General features: G+C 43.0%; 1 pseudogene; it reads left to right on the top strand.

The window, feature by feature from the left end:
• The first annotated feature begins 977 nt into the window (after window positions 1–977).
• Window positions 978–19,784, top strand: part of LOC118611444 — a 23,397-nt pseudogene continuing 4,590 nt past the window's right edge.

Raw genomic sequence — 19,784 nt, 5'->3', positions numbered from 1 at the left:
GTCAAGCGCTTGACTTTAGTCAATACCTTCGCCGTTCACTCTGAGGGAGTCCCCCAGACAATGGCAGCTTTGGGGCTGAAATATCTCTTCAATGATTTAAGATGTGAACTTGTACCGTATCCTCAGAGTGCCCAGCAATCCGCCTTTGGGGTATATACAGGCCATCATGGTCAGTCCCAGGAACTCCAGATGGACAGTGCTCAAAGCTCTCAAGCACATTGGGCTCTCCAACAATTGTGTTGGACCATGCAAGTGTTTTTAAATGTGTCTTTTCCCATATATATGTCTGGCGAATGGAGCCACAGAAATGCCACGAAACAAAAAGATTTGGTATACTCTTCTAGTCTCCCCCTTCTCCTCTCCCTGCCTCCCCTTTTTTTAAAGCACGTTCAGGAAACAAATGCATGGAATGATTTGTTTTAAAATATCGGACTAAGCTTTCAGTTACATCAGGGTGACCCATAGAGATTAAAACTGAGGATGCACATTATAAGTACGATCAAGTTAGTTTTCACATCTGGAAAGAATCTGTCTTGGTATCAAAACCAACATTTGCAATAAAGATGGGAAAGTTTTGATCCATTCTTCATTGATAAGCAAATATCACAGTTATACATATTAGAGAAAAACCGTACAAATATAATGACTCGGAAGGTCTTTAGGCAGGGCGAGTCCTCTGTAATCATCAGAATTTCGTACTAGGGGAGACCGTGAAGTATATAATGAATTGGCTACAAATTTAAACAATAGTCAAGCCTCACTAAACAACAGTAACTACATCTAAGTGAAATCTTAAAAATGGAATGGCTGTGGCAAATTTATCGAAAATTCGGTCCTCGGGCGATCGTCATCATATTAATTCTGGAAGGAAATCTTACAAACTTTATGAGTAATGACGGTCAAGCCTTACCAGATATTAAGCCCAAGATAGTGAGAGCCAGGCACAGCGGAGCCCAGGCTCCGCCCCTGCGCCCGCCCCTCCCACCCGCGACCGCGTCCAGGTCTGGCTGGGATTCAGGCCTCGCGCTTCGCCAGAAGCCCTCGGCCCGGGCCCCGCCCCCCGCCCGGGTTCCCCTCAGCGCTCCCGCGGAATTTCTCGCAGACCCAGAAGCGCTAATGCAGAGGGAAGGTCATGTTGGCGACTGTGATGTCCGGCTGTTCGGGCTGAAACCTGAGCCTCTCGGTCCACCGTACTGCACGCGGAAAGCCTGGGGGCTCGCTACGGACGCCAGAGTCCCCCACCCGCACCTCCTACAGCGGTGAGTCCAGCGTCCAGGGGAGACGTCCGGGTCCCTGACGCCTCTCTGCGGAGTGGAAGGTCCGTGGTCCTTTCCCGTAAAGTCTGAGGCGGTTCTGCCTGCAGTCTGTCCGCCTTCGGGTCGTTTTCCTGCTTAAAACCCTTCACCCGGTAGCCCGCCCTCCCCGCGCCGTGTACAGTCTGGGGAGATGGACTCGAGAGCTGGATTCGGACCCTCGGCGCCCCTCCCCCAGCCTCGCCACACTCGGCGGAGGGACCCCGGCTTCCTCCTTGGCCTGGGTTCTGCAGACCCTCCCCCGTCCCCCAATTTAATAAGGGGCCCGAATCCCAGGAAGAGTTCACTGTTCAGGGGGTGGAATTTAGGAGGGAATAAGGCGGGATGTCACCGGAAGAGGTCAACCCCCTCACCCACACACGCGGGGAGAGTCTTTGTGGAAACGGTGACTACGACGGGGAGGCCAGGGGAGCGGCGGGACGAGGGTGTGAGAGCCTCACGGGAGAGAAGTAACGAGAGGATTAGATACGCGAGCAGGCACAGCGGTCAGGGAGGGGTCCTTAAAGAGACGATAAATCAGAGGCGCTGGAAGGACTTGTCTTCGACAGTCAGACAGAGCGTAACTCGGGGAAGCAGGCAGAGGAGAAAGAAAATGGAGAATACGGAGGGAAGAGAGGAGCTCCAGCGAGCTGAAGGGGCGCTGGGAGGGAGGGGCGTGGTGAGCAGAAGCGGGGCCGCGACAACGGGCGCGGGGCGGGGCGGAGGGCGGCGGAGGACGGCAGCGGGAGAAGTCGCCCTGAGAGCTCAGCTAGCGTGGTCACCAGTGAGTTGGGGCACAGGGCGGGTGACCGGAATCAAAGGGGACACGGATGGGGAGACAGAGGCAGAAATATGTGGAGGTGGGGCGCAATCAGAACGATTAGGGAGAAAGAGCCGCTGAGGGTGAAATAGGTTTCAAGAGTTTGGTGGGGCAGGTGCAGGGAAAGGAGTAGAGAAAAGGGGGGAAAGAGCAGATCGGAGAGCGGGGAAACGCAAGAAAGGACAACGGTAGAGAGAAACAGGGACGAGACACACAGATGCACAGACGGAAGGAAAACCCTAGAGGAGGCGGAAGGGAGCCCCAACCTGGATGAGCGGTGAGCTGATGGGACGTGGATGACTGAGTTGTGACGTATTGACTTGGGGCTTTGTAATCGATTTAACTTAACATGTGCTGAATGAGAATTACAAGACTGTAGTTTCTGAGGCTTGTGCGTTTATCATTATTCGCATCACCCTGTGGCTTCCGTGTGCATCCTTTATGCAGCCAGAGGGGAGGGACCTGCCTTCGGTTTGGTCAGTTTGTCGTGGGTCTCTTCTCATTTCCTGGAATGGCCTGAGGGTGGTGACCTAAGACCAGAAAGGACTGAGTCTGTCACCACCTGATGCTTTTTCAAGGAATCTTAAAAGCACTATGCCTTTTTTTTTTTTTTTTCCTTTTCCATATTTAAAAATAACTCTCTGTGACTTCCAGGAAAAGAGGAAGGAAATCCATCCGGCCAGCCTGAACTTCTAGAAGTTTGCACCCCAGCCCCTCACACTACCCAAAGGTCTCAGTGGTGCGGAGTCTGATGTCTGTAGCCCAGTGCTATGGGAAGCAGGTCTGGGGAGCAAGTTCAACAACACCAGAGGACTTAAAGATGCCATTTCACAGGCTGCCTGCAGAAAGTCTTATGGTGGGCCCGGATCCCCCAAGGGATCTGCATGCTCATTCAAGCTAAACGCTTCTCATTTATCCGGGTTCCTACTAGATCATGTGAGTTTTGAGACTGAACATCATCACCTGAACCCAGCACCCCCTAGATTGGACAAGTGGTCTGGGCGGAGCATCACTGTTATTTTAATGAGGTGTTTTATGTGATTCTAAGGTGAGGCTAGGATTGGCCAGAGGGCTCCTGGACACATTTGTGTGAGATGAGAGTAGGCTTTGGTGAAGGAGTGGGTTTGGGGGGCAGGAGAGCAGCCCTTGTTCTCATGGTTGTGGGAATTTGTGGACATCTGTGGGAAGGGAGAGCACGGGAAGACAGGAAAGAAAAAGCTCGCAGTTTGGTCTTCACGTAGGAGCTCATTGTCCCTGACTGTCCTGTGAAAAAGGACAGGGGAGAGTGTTTTGTTTTGTTTTGTTTTGTTTTGTTTTGTTTTGTTTTTTAGCATATCAAGGTCCTGAGTGTGGGGGAATCAGATGAAGGGGCTGTGTTGATACTTTTGAAGGCACATTCTCCAGACGCGGCTGTGATTCTTCAACATTAGGTTGCCTGAGCAAACGATCCAGAGCAGGAGGACGAGGACGCAATGGCTGCTTCTCAGGTAAACGTTCTGCCCGGGGTGAGAGGCTCTGTTTGCTTTTTCTTCTAAAATTGGTGGATTTACAACTACAACTTATGATCCTCTACTTCTGACATCCTTGCCGAGCAGCGTTTTTTTTGCAGCTGCTTTTTTCCTTTTTTAAAAAAATGAGAGATAAGGTTAGCTCTTTAGATTAGTTCTGTCCCTCGTCCCAGAGTCCTCTCTGGATTGTCTCCATGCAGGCTCCTAAGGGCATGAAGAATTCTCACTGAGAAGTAATGACCCCCAGCGATTATCCCCGTGTGGGACGGACCAACTTGGGGAAGGCATCGATGTCCAAGATCTTTATGGGGTGACTCAGATACTTGGGTGTTGTCAAGAAGGGGAGCGAGTGTAGGTTGTAGGTTCACATGGTGGTGGCAACGTCAGTGCTGTAGAGTGGGATTTAGAAAGTGCACCGTTGACCAGGATGGCATTAGTTGTCAGGACAGCTCAGGGTGTTCTGAAAAAAGAGTAATTAAAAGAGACCTGCTCTCTAATTTGGGAAGAAAGACTTACTGTTAACATGCACTATTAGAGTTACAGAACACGGGAGCTACTTGTGAATTGAAATTTGCATTAAACTAATGGTTTTTTTTTTATATCGGGTTCAGATTATGATTTTTTTTTTTTTAGTGATTTGTTTTTGCCGATATCACAGCAGTGGTGATGTGTCCTCACGTGTGCCTCGGACCCCTGATGCACTCGTTTCATTCCACCTGGTTTTCACACGGTTGAGGTCCTCTTTTTTCTAGAAAGTTAATAATTTCCCCTTTATCTTTGATATGGGTCCTGGAGAGATTTCTTGAGAGATTTGCAGAAACTCCCTTGTTTCCTTTGCCTTTGCTTTTGAAAATGAAGGGCCTCACCTTTCTTTGCTAGAGATCTCTGGCTCTACAAAAAACCTATTGCTTTGCAATTAAAAGTATTCAGACATTTATTTCCTACATAACTTATTGCGAGGTGATCCACGTTAAATTTATTTTTATCATTTGCTTCAATTCATGTTTTCTTGACCAGTTCTTCATATTTTTTTTCCACACCTCCGAGGCAGTGAAGAATTTTGAAACACCACAGCTAAGGACTTGAATCTTCTTCTGCAGCTACCTATGTGCCCGTTAGATGCAGTTCTAGTGGTTTTCGTCAACCTCTGTGATATGTGTTCAGAAAACATTCATCACGACAACCTTCATTCATCTTCAACTCGTAGGCTCCGTGGCACCTCGAGGAGCTGGGCGATGGGCCCACAGGTGCTGCTGCCCAACCTGCATGGCGTGCGGGGCCGATGGTGTCTCACGCACCTTCCTCCCTCTGCTGTCGGGCGAAAAGAAAGCTGGACAATTGGCTTTTGAAGTGGAGGCTTTAATCGATCAGGCCTTGATTCTGGAAATTTTCATTATATTCCACACTCATGTTATAGACGTACCCTACTTCACTTTTTGTATTTTCAAGAAAGTTTGCAAGGATCGTGTTAATATCTGTTTAAGTGAGTTTAATTTCTAATGGATAGCTCAGTACAAATAATACACAGAATGTTCCAAAGAAATGAAAGACTAAGAAACCGTAGGTCTAATGTACATTATTCTGTGTATTTCTCTTTTTATTGTGTTTATTCAATACAGAGTATCAGCCGCAGATGGAGTCATGAGATTGACAGCATTGCAAAAATCATCTCGATTTTATTGATGTTAAAATTTTATTCTCTATCACTTTTAACATGTACATAGTTTCCATATGCTTGTCTTTCTGTGTGCATAAAATGTTAACAGTGTTGGAGCTATTCTTTCTTCTTACTTGCTTAAGTCCTTTTGGTGCTTCTGAGTTACCGAAATGGATATGAAAATTCATGAGAGTTGACTATGTGTAATGAATGGTCTGTGTCCTTCTGAAAAATTCTAGAGAAAGGTTGGAGTAAAACCCAAGCTGTACCGTTTACTGAATGTTTCACAATATATTCTCATAAAAGAGGAAGAATAATACTGTTCTCAGCTTACTTATGTGCATTAGGAATTATGAAAGCTGTTAGAACGATACATAGTATACAGTAAATTTTCCAAAGGATTGTGGTTGCTATGCGTCCTAGCTAGCATATGAGAACTATAAATTCCACAAATCTCAGTTCTAAGTCATGTATGAATTTTCCCCTGTGCTTTGTTTCCCTGTTCTATTCAACGGACCAGAGACATTGACGTCACTAGTTAAAAGTGAGGTTATTAGAAATGTGGAAACAGACCTTTCATCCCAGAACTCCTCATTCAGAATCTTTATTTTTTGATCTTTATTGTTGTCCGCATTAAAATTTCAGAAGTACTTTACACATCTAAGTCATCGTGACTGTTTCCTTAGAAACGTATGCAGTTTATCTTCTATGATACACATATAACACTCGAAAAACCATACGCCTGTGTTGACATTGTATTTTTAAATTTATCTTCCAGGAAAGTCAAGTCTCTTCGGTTGTTTCTTGGGTCGGATGTCATCGTTTGTTTCAGAGTAAAAAAAATACACTAGACAATATTTCCGTCAATGATCTTACTGTTTATTTCTGGATACTCTCCTAGGTCACAACTAGTCTCCTTAACTCTATTTTTATATACAGTCACTTTAGGAACTCTGCCCGTGGCCACTTGGTAAATGTGTATTTTGTTTCAGAGCCGGTTGACATTCAGGGACGTGGCCATAGATTTCTCTCCGGAGGAGTGGGAATGCCTGGATCCAGCTCAGCGGAAACCGTACGGGAACGTGATGCTGGAGACCTACAGGAACCTGGTCTCCCTTGGTGAGGACGACTTCCCTCCAGAATGCCTGCCCCACCTGCAGGGTTTTGTTTCTTTCATCCGTACGTGGTTTCTCGGAGCTTCTGCTTTGTGTGGCAGAGTTTCAGATCGCTGCCCTCAAGGGTCAAACTGGGGGTTGCCGGTGTAGAAAAGAAGTCTTCATGATCTACCTGGAAGAGGAAGTCAAGATCTGAACACTTTACGTGTTGTCTAGTAGAGTAAAGGTGCTGTGAGAAAACAGTACTTAGGGAATCATTGTTGAGAATATTCTAACATTCTACAATGTCCTCTCTTTGTACCTGAGCACTTACTGGATTGGAAACTGGAGAATCTCCATCACAACTCATGTTCCTTTTTCTAATAGACAGGCCCTGCTGTCTCTAAGCCAGACCTGGTCACCATTTTGGAGCACATGAAGGAAGCCTGGGATATGAAGAGAAAAAGGCAATGTCTATTCACCGAGGTGGGTGGGAATGAAGGAAGCAGATGACACCGGTGAGAGAGCCAAAAGTCACGAAGGAAGCCAGACCTTCAGTTGTGGTTTGGAAATCTCTGCTTCACTGGAAAGGAAATGAGAAGCCCAGGTTTCTTTCTGTCACTGTCACAGAAGGACAGGTCTCTCCAAGATGTCCCATGCTCCTACATCCCCTAGGGACTCTCCACCTGCTCCGCGATCTCTGTCACACTCGCAGCGAGGGCTAACGTCCTCCCCTTGGCCTGTGGGGGCCGGCAGGGTCTGCCTGCTCTTCCATTACCTTGGGGGCCTGGGAAAGTCTGCACCTTATGAGGAATTCTACAAGAAGCCATTTTTAAATTTCCATTCTTATCCCACGCGAGGACTTTGTGAAGGAAGTGGTGGAGGCCTTGGGATTTGGTGCAGAAATCCCAGGGGCACTGGGGACAGATGGCTTATGTTTTCTGCTTTGTAAGTTCTGATCTTAAGGAAGCTTCAAATACGACCCTACGAAGTTCAGAGTCAGCAGTTTTATCGCACCACCCTGAAACGAGAAGACTCGTTCTGTTTCACTTCAAAATGTTCTTTTGCTGTGTTTGAAGGAACCTTAGAAATTTCAAGTCTGTGTTCTTCCATTTTTTCCATGTTAGAGTAGGTTTATGTGTCTGTTTCCCTCACAGAGTTTGTCAATAAATGAATAGCACAGGGCAGTTCAGCACATTGCCCACTGAAGAGGACAGTCTTCATGTTACCTGATTTCTTAATAACTATCATTTTATTATTGTGTCTTGTTCAGTCCAAGCTGGCTGGGGCTGTGTCTCATATGTTTTCACTCTCTCATTAGAGCTGTGTCAGTTTGTGAATTTTGATTCAGAAGTGCTGATATAGCATGCTCGAATGTACTCCCTTTGGAAGAAGTGAGTTACCTTTCTTTAAGGCTCCCATATTTAGGAACATGTTTGCTTCCTCAATTTCAGTTGTGTTGAGGCCAAAAGTAATCATTAGGGTGTTCATGTGCCTTGCTCAGCATGTCTCTTAATCACGGCGTACTTTCATCTCAAATGCCGATTTTATGGATCAGTGATTCTCGGCATGTAGTATAATTCTCTCCTGACTTCGTTCGTGACTTTTCTTGCTTATTTTTCATTTCAGTTAATGGTCAGGGTGTTTTTTGTGGGTTTTTTTTTTCCCGTGTAGTTAAGTAGTATTGAAATAGTCATAATTTCATATGTATTGACTGATGATTTTCTCTTTTTGAGAAAAACACTTTTCTGAATTGAAGGTAATGAAATTTTTTATAATTGTCTGTTAGATATCACTTTTGATTCTCAAGTTTGGAAAAAGTTATGACTAAAAAGGTAACATCTCAACCATCTGTAACTGTACAATTCAGCCATGTTAAGTATGTCCAGATTGTTGTGCAACTGATCTCTGGAAATACACATCTTGCCAAACTGTCTCAAAACCCATTAAACAACCACTTGCTCTTTTCCCTTTGCCCCAAGCCCCTGGGTACTACCATTTCACTTTTTTAATTTCTATGAGGCAGATTACATTAGATGATTCACAGGAATGGAACTTTAGTATGTCTTTTTGTGACTCGTTTCCTTCATTTAACAAATGTTCTCAAGGTTTTTCTTCATTGTATCAGAGGAGTTCTATTTCTATTTCAAGGCTGAATAATATTCTGGTGTATGTACATGTTACATTTTCTGTACCCATTCATCTATCCGTGGACGTTTGGGTAGCTTCCACCTCTTACAGACTTTTGTGAATAATGCTACAATATGCGTGGGTGAGTAAATGTCTCTTGCAGTGCGTCTTTTGAAGTATTTTGGATAGATACCCAAAAGTGGGATGGCTGCATCATCAGATAATTTTATTTTAAATTGTTTGAGAAACACCATACTGTTTTTCATACAGTTTGCACCATTTTCTGTTTCATCCAACTGTACATAAAGGTTTAATTTCTCCACATTGGTTCAACACTTGAAGTTGGGGTATACATTTTTTGACAGTATTTTTTGTCAACTATACTGACAATTTTTAATGTGATCCGAATTATATGCCACCATTATAAAATAGTTATTTTTTCAAAATTTTTAGTTGATTTTCTCTCTTTTCTTTTCTTCTTCTTCTTCTTCTTCTCCTTCTTCTTCTCCTCCTCCTCCTCCTCCTCCTCCTCCTCCTCCTCCTCCTTCTCCTTCTCCTTCTCCTTCTCCTTCTTCTTCTTCTTGCATTATGAAAGTAATAGAGAATTTTTGTAAAAATTGAACAGAGAAAAGATATATCACGATTTCTTGTGGTCAAAGATGCAGTCATTAAATTTATTTCTTTTGATTATCAAAGTATAATTGAAATGCAATATTAGTTTTAGGTGGATAACAGTGATTCTTCATTTGTAAATCTTATGAAGTGATCACCACAGTAAGCCTAGTAACCATCTGTGACCTTACAAAGGCATTACGATATCGTCGACTGTATTTCCTATGCTGTACATTACATCCCCATTCCGTAGTCATTTTATAATGAGAACTTTATAGCGCTCATCCACTTCACCTCTTTCTCTTTTCCCCACGGCTCTCTCTTCTCTGTGAATTCTCGATCTGTGAATCTTTTTCTGATTTGTTTGTTCATTATTATTTTTTACATTCCACGTATAAATGAAATCGTGTGAAATTTGTCTTTCTCTGTCTGACTCATTTCACTTAGCATAGTATCCCCTAGAACCATCCATGTTGTTGCCATTGGCAAGATTTCCTTCTTCCTTTTGGCTGAATGATATTCCGTTGTGTACATTTATCACATATTCTTTATCCATTGATCTATCAGTGGACATTTAGGTTGCTTCCATATCTCGTGTATTGTAAAAAAACGTTGCAGTGGACGTAGGGGTGCATATAGCTTTTCGAATGAGTGTTTCGGTATTCTTTGGATAAGCGCCCAGGAGTGGAATTACTCATTCGTATGGTAGTTCTGTTTGTAATTCTTGAGGAACCTTCCTACTGTTTGTGGCTGCACTGAGTTTTACATATTTGTAACATAATTTTTATAGTTTCCTGTTCAATTCACTCTTTTATAACTATGTGATGTCCTTTTCGGAGCGATACTTTTTTACACTGTGCATTTGTGCGATATTAGTATGGCCACCCATGCTTTTCATTGATTATTTCATGTAATACATGTCCCCATGTTTTTAGTTACATCCTATAGGTGTCCTCGCTTCTAAAGTGAGTCTTTTGTAGACAGAAGGTAGTTGGATATTATTTTTAAAATTAATTCAGCCAACTTTTTTCTTTTGATTGGGGGAGCTTCATCTTTTTAATTTAAGGTAATTACTGAGAATTAGGGACTACTATAACCAGTTGAGAATCATTTTCTGCACTTTTCAGAGCTATTTTGTCCCACTTTTCTTCTCTTAACTGTGTTCCATTGTGTTTCTTTAATTTTGTTTGGTAGTAACATGCTTTGCTTTCTCTCTCCATTTCTTTTTGCATGCCTAGTGTAGGTATTTTATTGTGGTTACATTGGGGGTAACCTAAAACAAAATTATAAAATATGTTGTGAATTCTTGGTCAGGTAATTAATAGCTCTGCATTAATTTAGGGCCTATTTCCGGAGATTTATTTTGTTCCTCTTATTAGACCATGTTCTTCTGTTTCTTTGTATGCCCTGTGATGTTTTGTTGAGATTTTGGAGAAGCAGCAGCCACCACCTCAAGCTTTATGGACTTGCTTTGTTACAGGAGAAGACAAATAACAGGCAGCCTAGGGCAAGTCTCACTGGTTTTGGAGGGTGTGTATCCTCTGTGTTTCTTGTGTGTAATTTCTCATTTTAAAATATTTCTGTTTCTTATTTAGAGCCCATGGTATCCTCCTTATCTTTGAGGTCTGTCTTTAGCACTTCATTCTTTCTGGCGTTGAATAGTTAGTCGTACTTTTTCTTAGCAGCCACCACAGTGCATTCACAGTGTACTGCCATTCCCTTAGCAGTCTGTCACGCAAAAGATAAACAACACTCTCAGGCAACTGTAAAAAAAGCCACATCATAGGACACACAGTGCATTCATCTCTTTCTCTCCTGAGAAGAAGCTGGGAATTGGGATTTTTCACAATACTGCCACGGCGTGCCGGGATGGGTGGACAGCTGTTGTCGGCAACTGTAAGCAACATTTTTTCCCTCTTTGCTGTAACTCTCCCTCATTTTTTCACTTTCCGGGGCATGCTGTGAGCTCCTACCTAACTCGATTCCGGAATACTGAAAAAGTAAATTGGGTCAGTGATGGTTGCTAAGTTCACATCTCCATGGAGGAGCGAGGTTTTGGAGCCTCCTATTAGGATTATGCCATCTTGCATAGTCCTGCAATCGGTATTCAATTTGTGCATTAGAATTTAAAGCATATTTACCTGAGTATAGTGGTAGTGATAATTTATTTGGCATCTTTCAGCTTTGTCTCCTGAAGACAGCCAGGACTTGTTGCGAAAGCCAGGCATAGAAGATTCATTTCACAAAATGCTACTGGTAAGAGATGGTCTTGAGAATTTGTACCTAACGTAGGACTGAAAATGTGAGAGAGAGTGTGACGGTCCTAAAGGATGTTATGAGGGACATCACCAAATTGGGACAGTTATAATAAAATTTCTGTTGCCATAAGAGATCAAACATAACACGTCTTGGGAAAACCATCACTTGAAGTCAGTTATGTTTGCAGAACAATGTCTTTTTGAATGTAAAGACGGTAAGCAATTTTCTAAACATAGATATATTCTCTGAAAGAAAATGTGGAATATCTGTGAAGTTACCTAATCTATGGTGTGAATAATCATTTGAATGATTTCAAATGTAGGATAGGATTAAACATGTAGTCAAACATTTCCGAACATCAGAGATTTAAAAATGAAGATAGAAATTCAAAATGTGATCAATTTGACAATCCCTTAACCAGGGATATATTATGCTTCCATAAAGGGACACAGGTGGCGGGACTGTCCCCAATTCTGAAGCCAATAATGGCAAAAAAGGGAAGCCACTGACGGAGCCCGAGGCCCACGCGAGCTCTTGTGGAACAACTCTCCATCGCCACTGATGAGCCTCGGGGGACCCTTAATGTGGCAGGTGAGACTATCGAACTCTTCCTTGATGTGAGAGCCACGTACTCTATTCTAACCCGATTTTCTGGGCCACTGTCCTCACAAACATGTTTAATTACTGGAGTTGATGGCTACTCCAACGTCAGAAGGTTTACAACCCCCATAAATTGCCTAGTAGGAGGCCTTGTGATTACCCACCAATTTTCACTTATGCCTGAATGTCCAATCCCTCTATTAGGAAGAGATTTACTACAACTAATACGTGCCACTATTCACCGACGCACTCCACAAGCAAATTTATTACCTCACATTTCAGGACCCTTATTCTACTTACGAGAACCTGTACAATTGATACACCTGAATATTAGCTCACAAGTTGATCCTAGGGTCTGGGCCACAGAAGTCCCTGGAAGAGCTATTAATGTTACTCCTATTAAAATACAACTAAAGCCTAATACTAATTACCCACATAAAAAACAAAAACAAAAACAACAACAACAAAACAGTATCCACTCAAGACTGAGGCACAACAGGGTACGTAGCCAGTAGTGGAAAAATTCTTAAAATATGGACAGCTAAATCCTCGCCAGTCACCTTGTAATACCCCTATCCTGCCAATTAAAAAAAAAAAAAAAACACCTAAGGGGGAATACAGGTTTGTCCAAGATTTAAGGGCAGTAAATGGGGCTGTAGTCCCAATTCATCCAATCATCCCCAATCCCTAGACCCTCTGACTCAGATTCCAGACAATGCCCATTGGTTTACAGTTTTAGATCTTAAAGGTGTTCTTTTACTGCACCCCTCTACACCGTGATAGCCAATATTTCTTTGCATTTAAGTGGACTGATCCTGACATGCATAAAACCTCACGATATATTTGGAAGAGTCCTGCCCCAAGGCTTCTGGAATAGCCTCCAATTGTTTGGGAGTGCTCTGGCCCGGGAACTCAGGGGTTTAAAATTAACAGATGGTTCTCTTATTCAATAAGTAGATGATTTGTTAATAACCAGCCCAACAAAGGAGAGTTGTGATGCTAACACCATCCAAGTTTTAAATTTCTTAGGAATACCATGTGTCTCTGCAAAAGGCTCAAACTTCCCTCTGGAATACCTAAGGTATGTTTTAACACTGGGAGCCCGAGCTTTGGTTCCCAAACAAAAGGAAGCTATATTAGCAATTAAATTTCCCCAGACAAAGAAACAGTTGAGAACCTTTTTAGGTACAGCTGGGTTTTTGTAGAATATGGGTACCCAATTTTGGGATAATAGCTAAACTTTTATATGAAGCCATCAAGGTCCCAATGCTGAGCTGCTTCTTTGGAACCTTTTCTATACCCTAAATGAAAGGTAGGGAATGGCTCCTGCATTAGGCCTTCCAAAATTAGAAAAGCCACTTACTCTTTATACAGCTGAAAAAGAAGGGATAGTTTAAGGACTGCTAACTCAAGAGCTAGGGGACATTACAAGACCAATTGCCTATTTTTCAAAAACAATTAGATCTAGTAATTTCAGGCTGGCCAAGATGCTTTTGGGTTGTGACCACAGCCCTGTAAGAAGAAGCTTCTAAACTAACTTTGGGACAGTATTTTCAGGTATTAACCCCCCATCAAGTACAAAGTGTATTCGAGACAAAGGGCCATCAACAGTTAATGGGAGGGCGCCTATTACAACATCATTCTCCAGGTTTGTGGAACACTAACCCCCCCCCTTCCCCCCCCCCCCCCGCCACTTTGATGCCTGCTCCTGATTTAGAGACCCCTCTCCATCATTGTGTTGAGACTAGTGAACAAACTTATTCAAGCAGACTTGATCTAAAAGATGGACCCTCACTCAATCCAGATGCCAAATGGGTCACAGATGGAAGCAGTTTTATACATAAAGGGCTCAGGAAGGCTGGACATGCGACTGTAAACTTATCAGATGTCATTGAGGCCAATGCTTTACCAGCTAACACCTCTGCTCAAAAAGCAGAACTTACAGCCCTAATTAGGGCCTTACAGTTGGGAAAGGGACTCACAGTGAATATTTACACTGACTTAAAGCATAAATTTGTGGTGCTCCATGAACATGCTGCTACTTGGAAAGAATGAGGCCTCCTTACCGCAAAGAGCTCCCCAATTCAACAAAAGCTGAAATTTTACGACTCACTCATAGAAGCAGTGAGCAAATCTCTTCTTTCAGTGTAGGGCTTTGTCTCCCCCTACCCCACTTGGGAAAATTTGCCCTATCCTGCATCAAAAACACTGACCTCACAAACAGCCAGCTAGGCTTTCCAAAAATAAAGCGACTGCTTAACTTACAGCCAGTCGAAAACTGTGCTTGTTTAACTTCCGCATCTCCTCTATAAAATCCCTCCCCCTGGCTGCTGCAGGTGGAGCCTCCTAACCGCCTCTGGTTTGACAATGCTTGATTTGACTAGGCAGCTCAAATTAACTCAGGAAAAATTAAATATGCATCAGTTTAACTTTTGACACCACACAGTGCTACCTATCATTTTGAGCACTTTTCTCAACATCTCACCCCGATGCAGCATGACATGAGGACTGTGTGGGACACCTCTCCCATGTCTCCTTTCTCCCCACTCATGCATGCCCACAAGACACCAGCACACTCTGCCCTCACGTGACCACATGCCACTCTTGCTAACCTCTCAGCACAGCGCCTGCGCTGTTAGTTTCCCACCAAATGCTTACATTTCGGACAATAGCTGCTCACCCTTCCTGCCACACCATGGAAATAATGTAAGAAACCCTCAATTCTCAGAAGAGACATAGCTGAGGAAAGTGTAGATTCAGTGATCAGGGTTTTATGCAGCTGTCTGAGGGACTTGTTTCTTTTTTCATGACCCAGAGTGCTAAGAGATGGGCAGGCATTATAGTGTGAATGCATTGTGATGGCTGCTAAGAAAAAAGGTGACTGTTTAACCACCAGGGTGACTGTAGTACTGAAGACAGACATGATGTAAAGAAAAACATGATGGGCCCCCCAAAAGAAACAAAAACGTTTTAATGGGAATTTACACACACACACATACACGTACACGAGTACACATCCCCAGATTCGGTCTGACAGGCCTTAAAACTTCTTGCACAGCTGCCTGTTATTTCTGTTCTCCTGTACAAGGCAAGTATACAAAGCCTGAGTTGGTGATTGATTCTTATTCCAAACCTCAACAATAAATTGCAAGGCATACAATGAAATAGAAAAACTTGGTTTAATCAGAGGAACAAAATAAACCTTAAGAAATTGGCCCTAAAATGATGGAGATCATTTTAGGAGTTACCTGACAGAGAATTCAAAATAACTACCTTAAAGATGCTCGACAGAAAAGAGAAAACAACTAAATAAGATCAGGACAACTATGCAGGAGCAGAATGAAGATGCGAAGAGACAAATTATAAAAAAGAACCAAAACAGAAATTGGGAGCTAAAGAATACAACGCCCGAATATAAAAATACACTAGAATCTTCAACAATAGACTTGGTGAAGCAGAAGGAAGATTCAGACAACTCAAACACAGTTCATTTCAAATTATCAATTTAGGGAATTGTGTGGGAAAAAAAAGTGTGGTAAAGGGAAAATGGAATAAGGGACTCATGGGACACCAAGAGTGGACCAATATGCATAACAAATAGACCCCATCAGGAGAGGAGAGTGAAAATGGGCAGACAGCTTATATAAAAAATTAATGGCTTAAAATTCTTGCATTTGAATAAAGAAACAGAATACAAATTTAGGCAGCTCACTGAACTTTAAGTAGGGTGTGTGTGAAAAACACAGACACATTATGATCAAAGTATCAAGAATCACAGACAAAAAGTGAATCCTGAAAACAGCAAAAAAAAAAAAAATGTTTTAAGCAATTCATCATGTACAAAAGAGTATCAGTGGGTTTTTCAGCAGCATCTTTACAGAAAGAAGAGTGAGATACAATATTCAAACTGCTGAAAGAGTGAAAACTATCCATCCCAAATACTATATCTGGCAAAACTGTCCTTCAAGAATGGAGAAATGAAGACTTCCTGATGAAAACTCCCAAGAAGTTCCTCACCATTGGACCTGCCACGCGCACACACTCCCACCCCCAAAGAAAATCCTGCTAGTTGAAATAAAAGGATTCTAAACGACAGCACAAAATCATATGGAAATATATAGCTCTCTCATAAATGAAATTGGTATTGTCATGATGTAATGCAAATCACTTATATTTCTCCCACAAATTTTAGAAAATAAAAGCATTAAATCACAAATCTATGTATTACGATACACAATATAAAAAATAGAATATGTGATACTGATGAGATAAAGTAGGTGCAGGGTGGAGATATTATGTAGAAGAGATTTTATATGCAATTGATACTGTTAACATATTCACATACCTTTAAGACATTTTAAGTAACCCCTATATTAATCACACACAAAAAAAGCGCCCACCTATAGCAGACAAACAAAAAGGAAATAAGAAATCAAAGCCTGTCAGTACTAAAAGAAACACAGTGGAAAACAGTAAGAAAGGAAAGTGGGAGATGACAGTTACAAAAAAGGCGGAAAACAATTCTAAAATAGTTATACTAGTCCCTTCCTTTCAATAACTACTTTAAATGTAAACAGATGGAACTCTCCCAGTCGAAAACATGGATTGAATGACATGGCTGAATTGATTTAAAAAAAAATGATATCCAACTACCTTTCTGTCTAAAAGAGACTCACTTTAGTTGTGAGGACACACATGAAACGTAACTAAAAGGATGGGGAAATATAGCCCAAAAAATAGTAAACAATAAAGGGCATGGGTGGATAAACTATATCGGACCAATTCACAGTAAGTGTTGAAAAGTGTCACCACACAAAGAACATTTTATAATGACGAAAGGGTGAATTCAACAGGAAGCTATAACAGTTATATTATAAATATGGATGCACATAACATCAGGGCTCCCAAATATATGAATCTGGCAAGACAGAATTAAACCAAGAAATAGATAAAGTACAACATAGGGGATGCAATCAATAATAACTGTAATAACTATGTATAGTGCCAGTTGTATTAGGTGCTGTGTATTACTACTAGACTAATCGGGGGGAACACTTAGTAAATTATATAAATGTTCAACCAATGTGGTATACGCCTGAGATTAAGATAAAATGCCGAATGTCAACTGTAATTGAAAAATCAAAATAAAACAAGAAATAGAAAGTCATGTAATAGGAGGAGATGTCAATACCCCAATTTCAACTAGATAAAAACAGAAAAACAGGATCAACAAGGAGAGGACTGAACAACACTATACACTAGTTAGATATAACAACATGCACGGTCCACTTCACCGAACTAAAATGCGCAGTCTTCTCAATCGCACATGTAACATTCTCCAGTACAGGTAATCTGTGAGTCCACAAAACAAGTCTTAGCAAACCAAATAATGAAAATCATCCAGGTGTCATTTGACCACACGGAATGGAAACGAGAATCAATAGCAGACAGAATATTATTATTCCACAAATAGTTGTATATTGAACAACACACTCTCAAATAAGTAGTGGGTCAAAAAGGAATCAAAAGGAAATCAGAAAATACCTTGAGACAAACGAAATGAAACACAATACACCAACACTTCTGGGACTGAGGGAAAATAGTACTAAGAGGTAAGTTTATAGAAATAAACACATCAAAAATAAGAGTGATTTAAAGTGAACGACATAACATTACACCTCAAGGAAAATTAAAAGAAGAACAAGCTAAGCCCGAAGTTAGCAGGAGTAAGAAAATTTAAAAGGTGAGCAGAAGTAAACAAAACAAACAATAGCAAAAGTAAAAATAATATCAATGAAAGGAAGAGTCTTGTCTCAGAAAAGATAACAGAATCAACAAACACTTACCTAATTAAGAATTAGAGAGAAAAACTAAAATCAGAAGTAAAATAAAACAGATATTATAAGTAATGCCATAGAAAAAAATTGTAAGAGGCTACTATGAGCAATTATATGACAACAAATTGGACACCTAGGGAAAACGCATTAATTTCTATAAAAATACAACCTACTTAGACTTTGCAGAAAGAAATTAAAGAAAAACTACAGGCAACCTACAACTAGTAAGTAGATCAAAACAGTAATAATAATAATTTTAAAACTCCCAAGACAGTATGTCCTGGACTAGATAAATTCACTGGATAATTCTAGCAACATTTAAAGAACATTAACATTAATTTCCCATGAACATTTCCAAAGACTAAAGAGTAAAGAAATGATCAAAGCAATTTCTATGAGACCAGCATTGCCAAATTTCAAAGCACAAATAAAGAAAACTACAAACCAAAATCTGCGATGAATACTGATGCCTGGCTCCCTCTCAGCCCTGCTTGGGTTCCAGGGGACTGTCCCCAGGGTGGGCCTTGTCCCCGTGTCCTCACACTTCACGGCGCAGTTAATTACTGCGACGGGGTCACTCCCAGCGGAATTACTTTCACATCAGGTAGTACGAAAAAGAGCAGGTGACAGTGAGGGGCCTCAGCCCCGGGTCTGCTGGGTTTGAAATCTCAGTTCTGCCACTTCCCAGATGGGCATCCTGAGCGAATTCCTCCACGTCTTCGTGCCTTGGTCTCTCCGTCTGTACACGGGGAGAATGGCAGCCCCGCTCCTCCCCGACACGCATGCCCAGGCGGCTACTGCCAGCTGGAAGCACAGTCACGCAGGGAAGCAGCAGGCGCGTCACAGCCCTTTCCCCTCGGAGGGTGCTGGGGACCTAACGAGAGTGCGTGTGGGCTTCCCAGGGCACGGGAGCCGGTTCTGGTCACTTCGACCACAACTAGGAGTTTGGTTCAGCTTAAAACTGCTTTCCGTGAAAATGTGAGAAACTATTTTGAAAAACGATCTAAAAACTGGGGATGGATTCTGAGTCATTGTAAATCGGCTGCACGGGGCCATTCTTCAGAAGGTGGCGGCGCGCCGCTCCTCTGCTGTTTCTCTCGCCGCCCGACTCCCCGCACGCGCACGCACGCATGCACACACACGACTTCCACCCCGAGTCCACTCTGGTGCTGAGTTGCACGCTTTTATAAAACCTCTTACTTGCCTCTTGTCGCGTTCGGTGGCAGTGTGTCCCCGGCAAGCCTGGAGTGGAGGAGGGATCGGAGACTCTGGGTGGGCGGTGATGGCGGACTCTGCGCGAAGCTCCTCGCTGGCAAGTTCCTCGACCCAGCCCCAGCCTCACCTTCCACAGCACAGAAATGACAGCAAAAGTCCTGCCAACGCTCGGGGCCACGCTTGTCCCCACACACACCGCCCTCAGCATGCCTCCTGGCCGAGTTCTAACAGTCTCGGTGGGCTAGGATTCCCCCCAAGTGCCTCATGAAGAGCTGACAAATTTAATCGACTCTATTCACCCAACTTTCTTCCAGGAAAAGCTTGAGGAAGCGACAGCCAACCTGAGGCAACTGGAGGAGGAGTATACGAATCACAAGGCGGTCACGGCAAAGCAGATAACCCAATGGAACGGAAGAGCCGGCTTTGCTGACCTCGGGCTGTTTTCCGTCCTAGTCCTAGAGCTCAGGCGTGGGGGGCGATGGAGCAGAGCGCGGCGACGGCTGACTCTCCCGGACAGGCAGCGGATGACACCCCGAGAAGAAACAGCCACTCGCTTTCAGGCGCTCGGTTGTCTGCGCCTTTGAGCACGTCCCTCCTGCCCCTGCCACCACCACCAACCCCCTCCCCCTCGCCACAGTAACCAGCCAGGGTTCTCGGCACCGCAGTCGCAGGTCGGGAGAGGAGGAGGGTGATGCTGCCTTGCAGCCGCGCGCCGGGGGGGGGGGGGGGCGCGGCGGAGCTCTGAGCCTGTCTCCGAGGC

This window comes from Rousettus aegyptiacus, unplaced genomic scaffold (assembly GCF_014176215.1).
Source record: "Rousettus aegyptiacus isolate mRouAeg1 unplaced genomic scaffold, mRouAeg1.p scaffold_m13_p_14, whole genome shotgun sequence".
Taxonomy (NCBI): Eukaryota; Metazoa; Chordata; class Mammalia; order Chiroptera; family Pteropodidae; genus Rousettus; species Rousettus aegyptiacus.
Note: the sequence above shows the minus strand (reverse complement) of the source record. Positions and strands in the feature narration are given on the sequence as shown.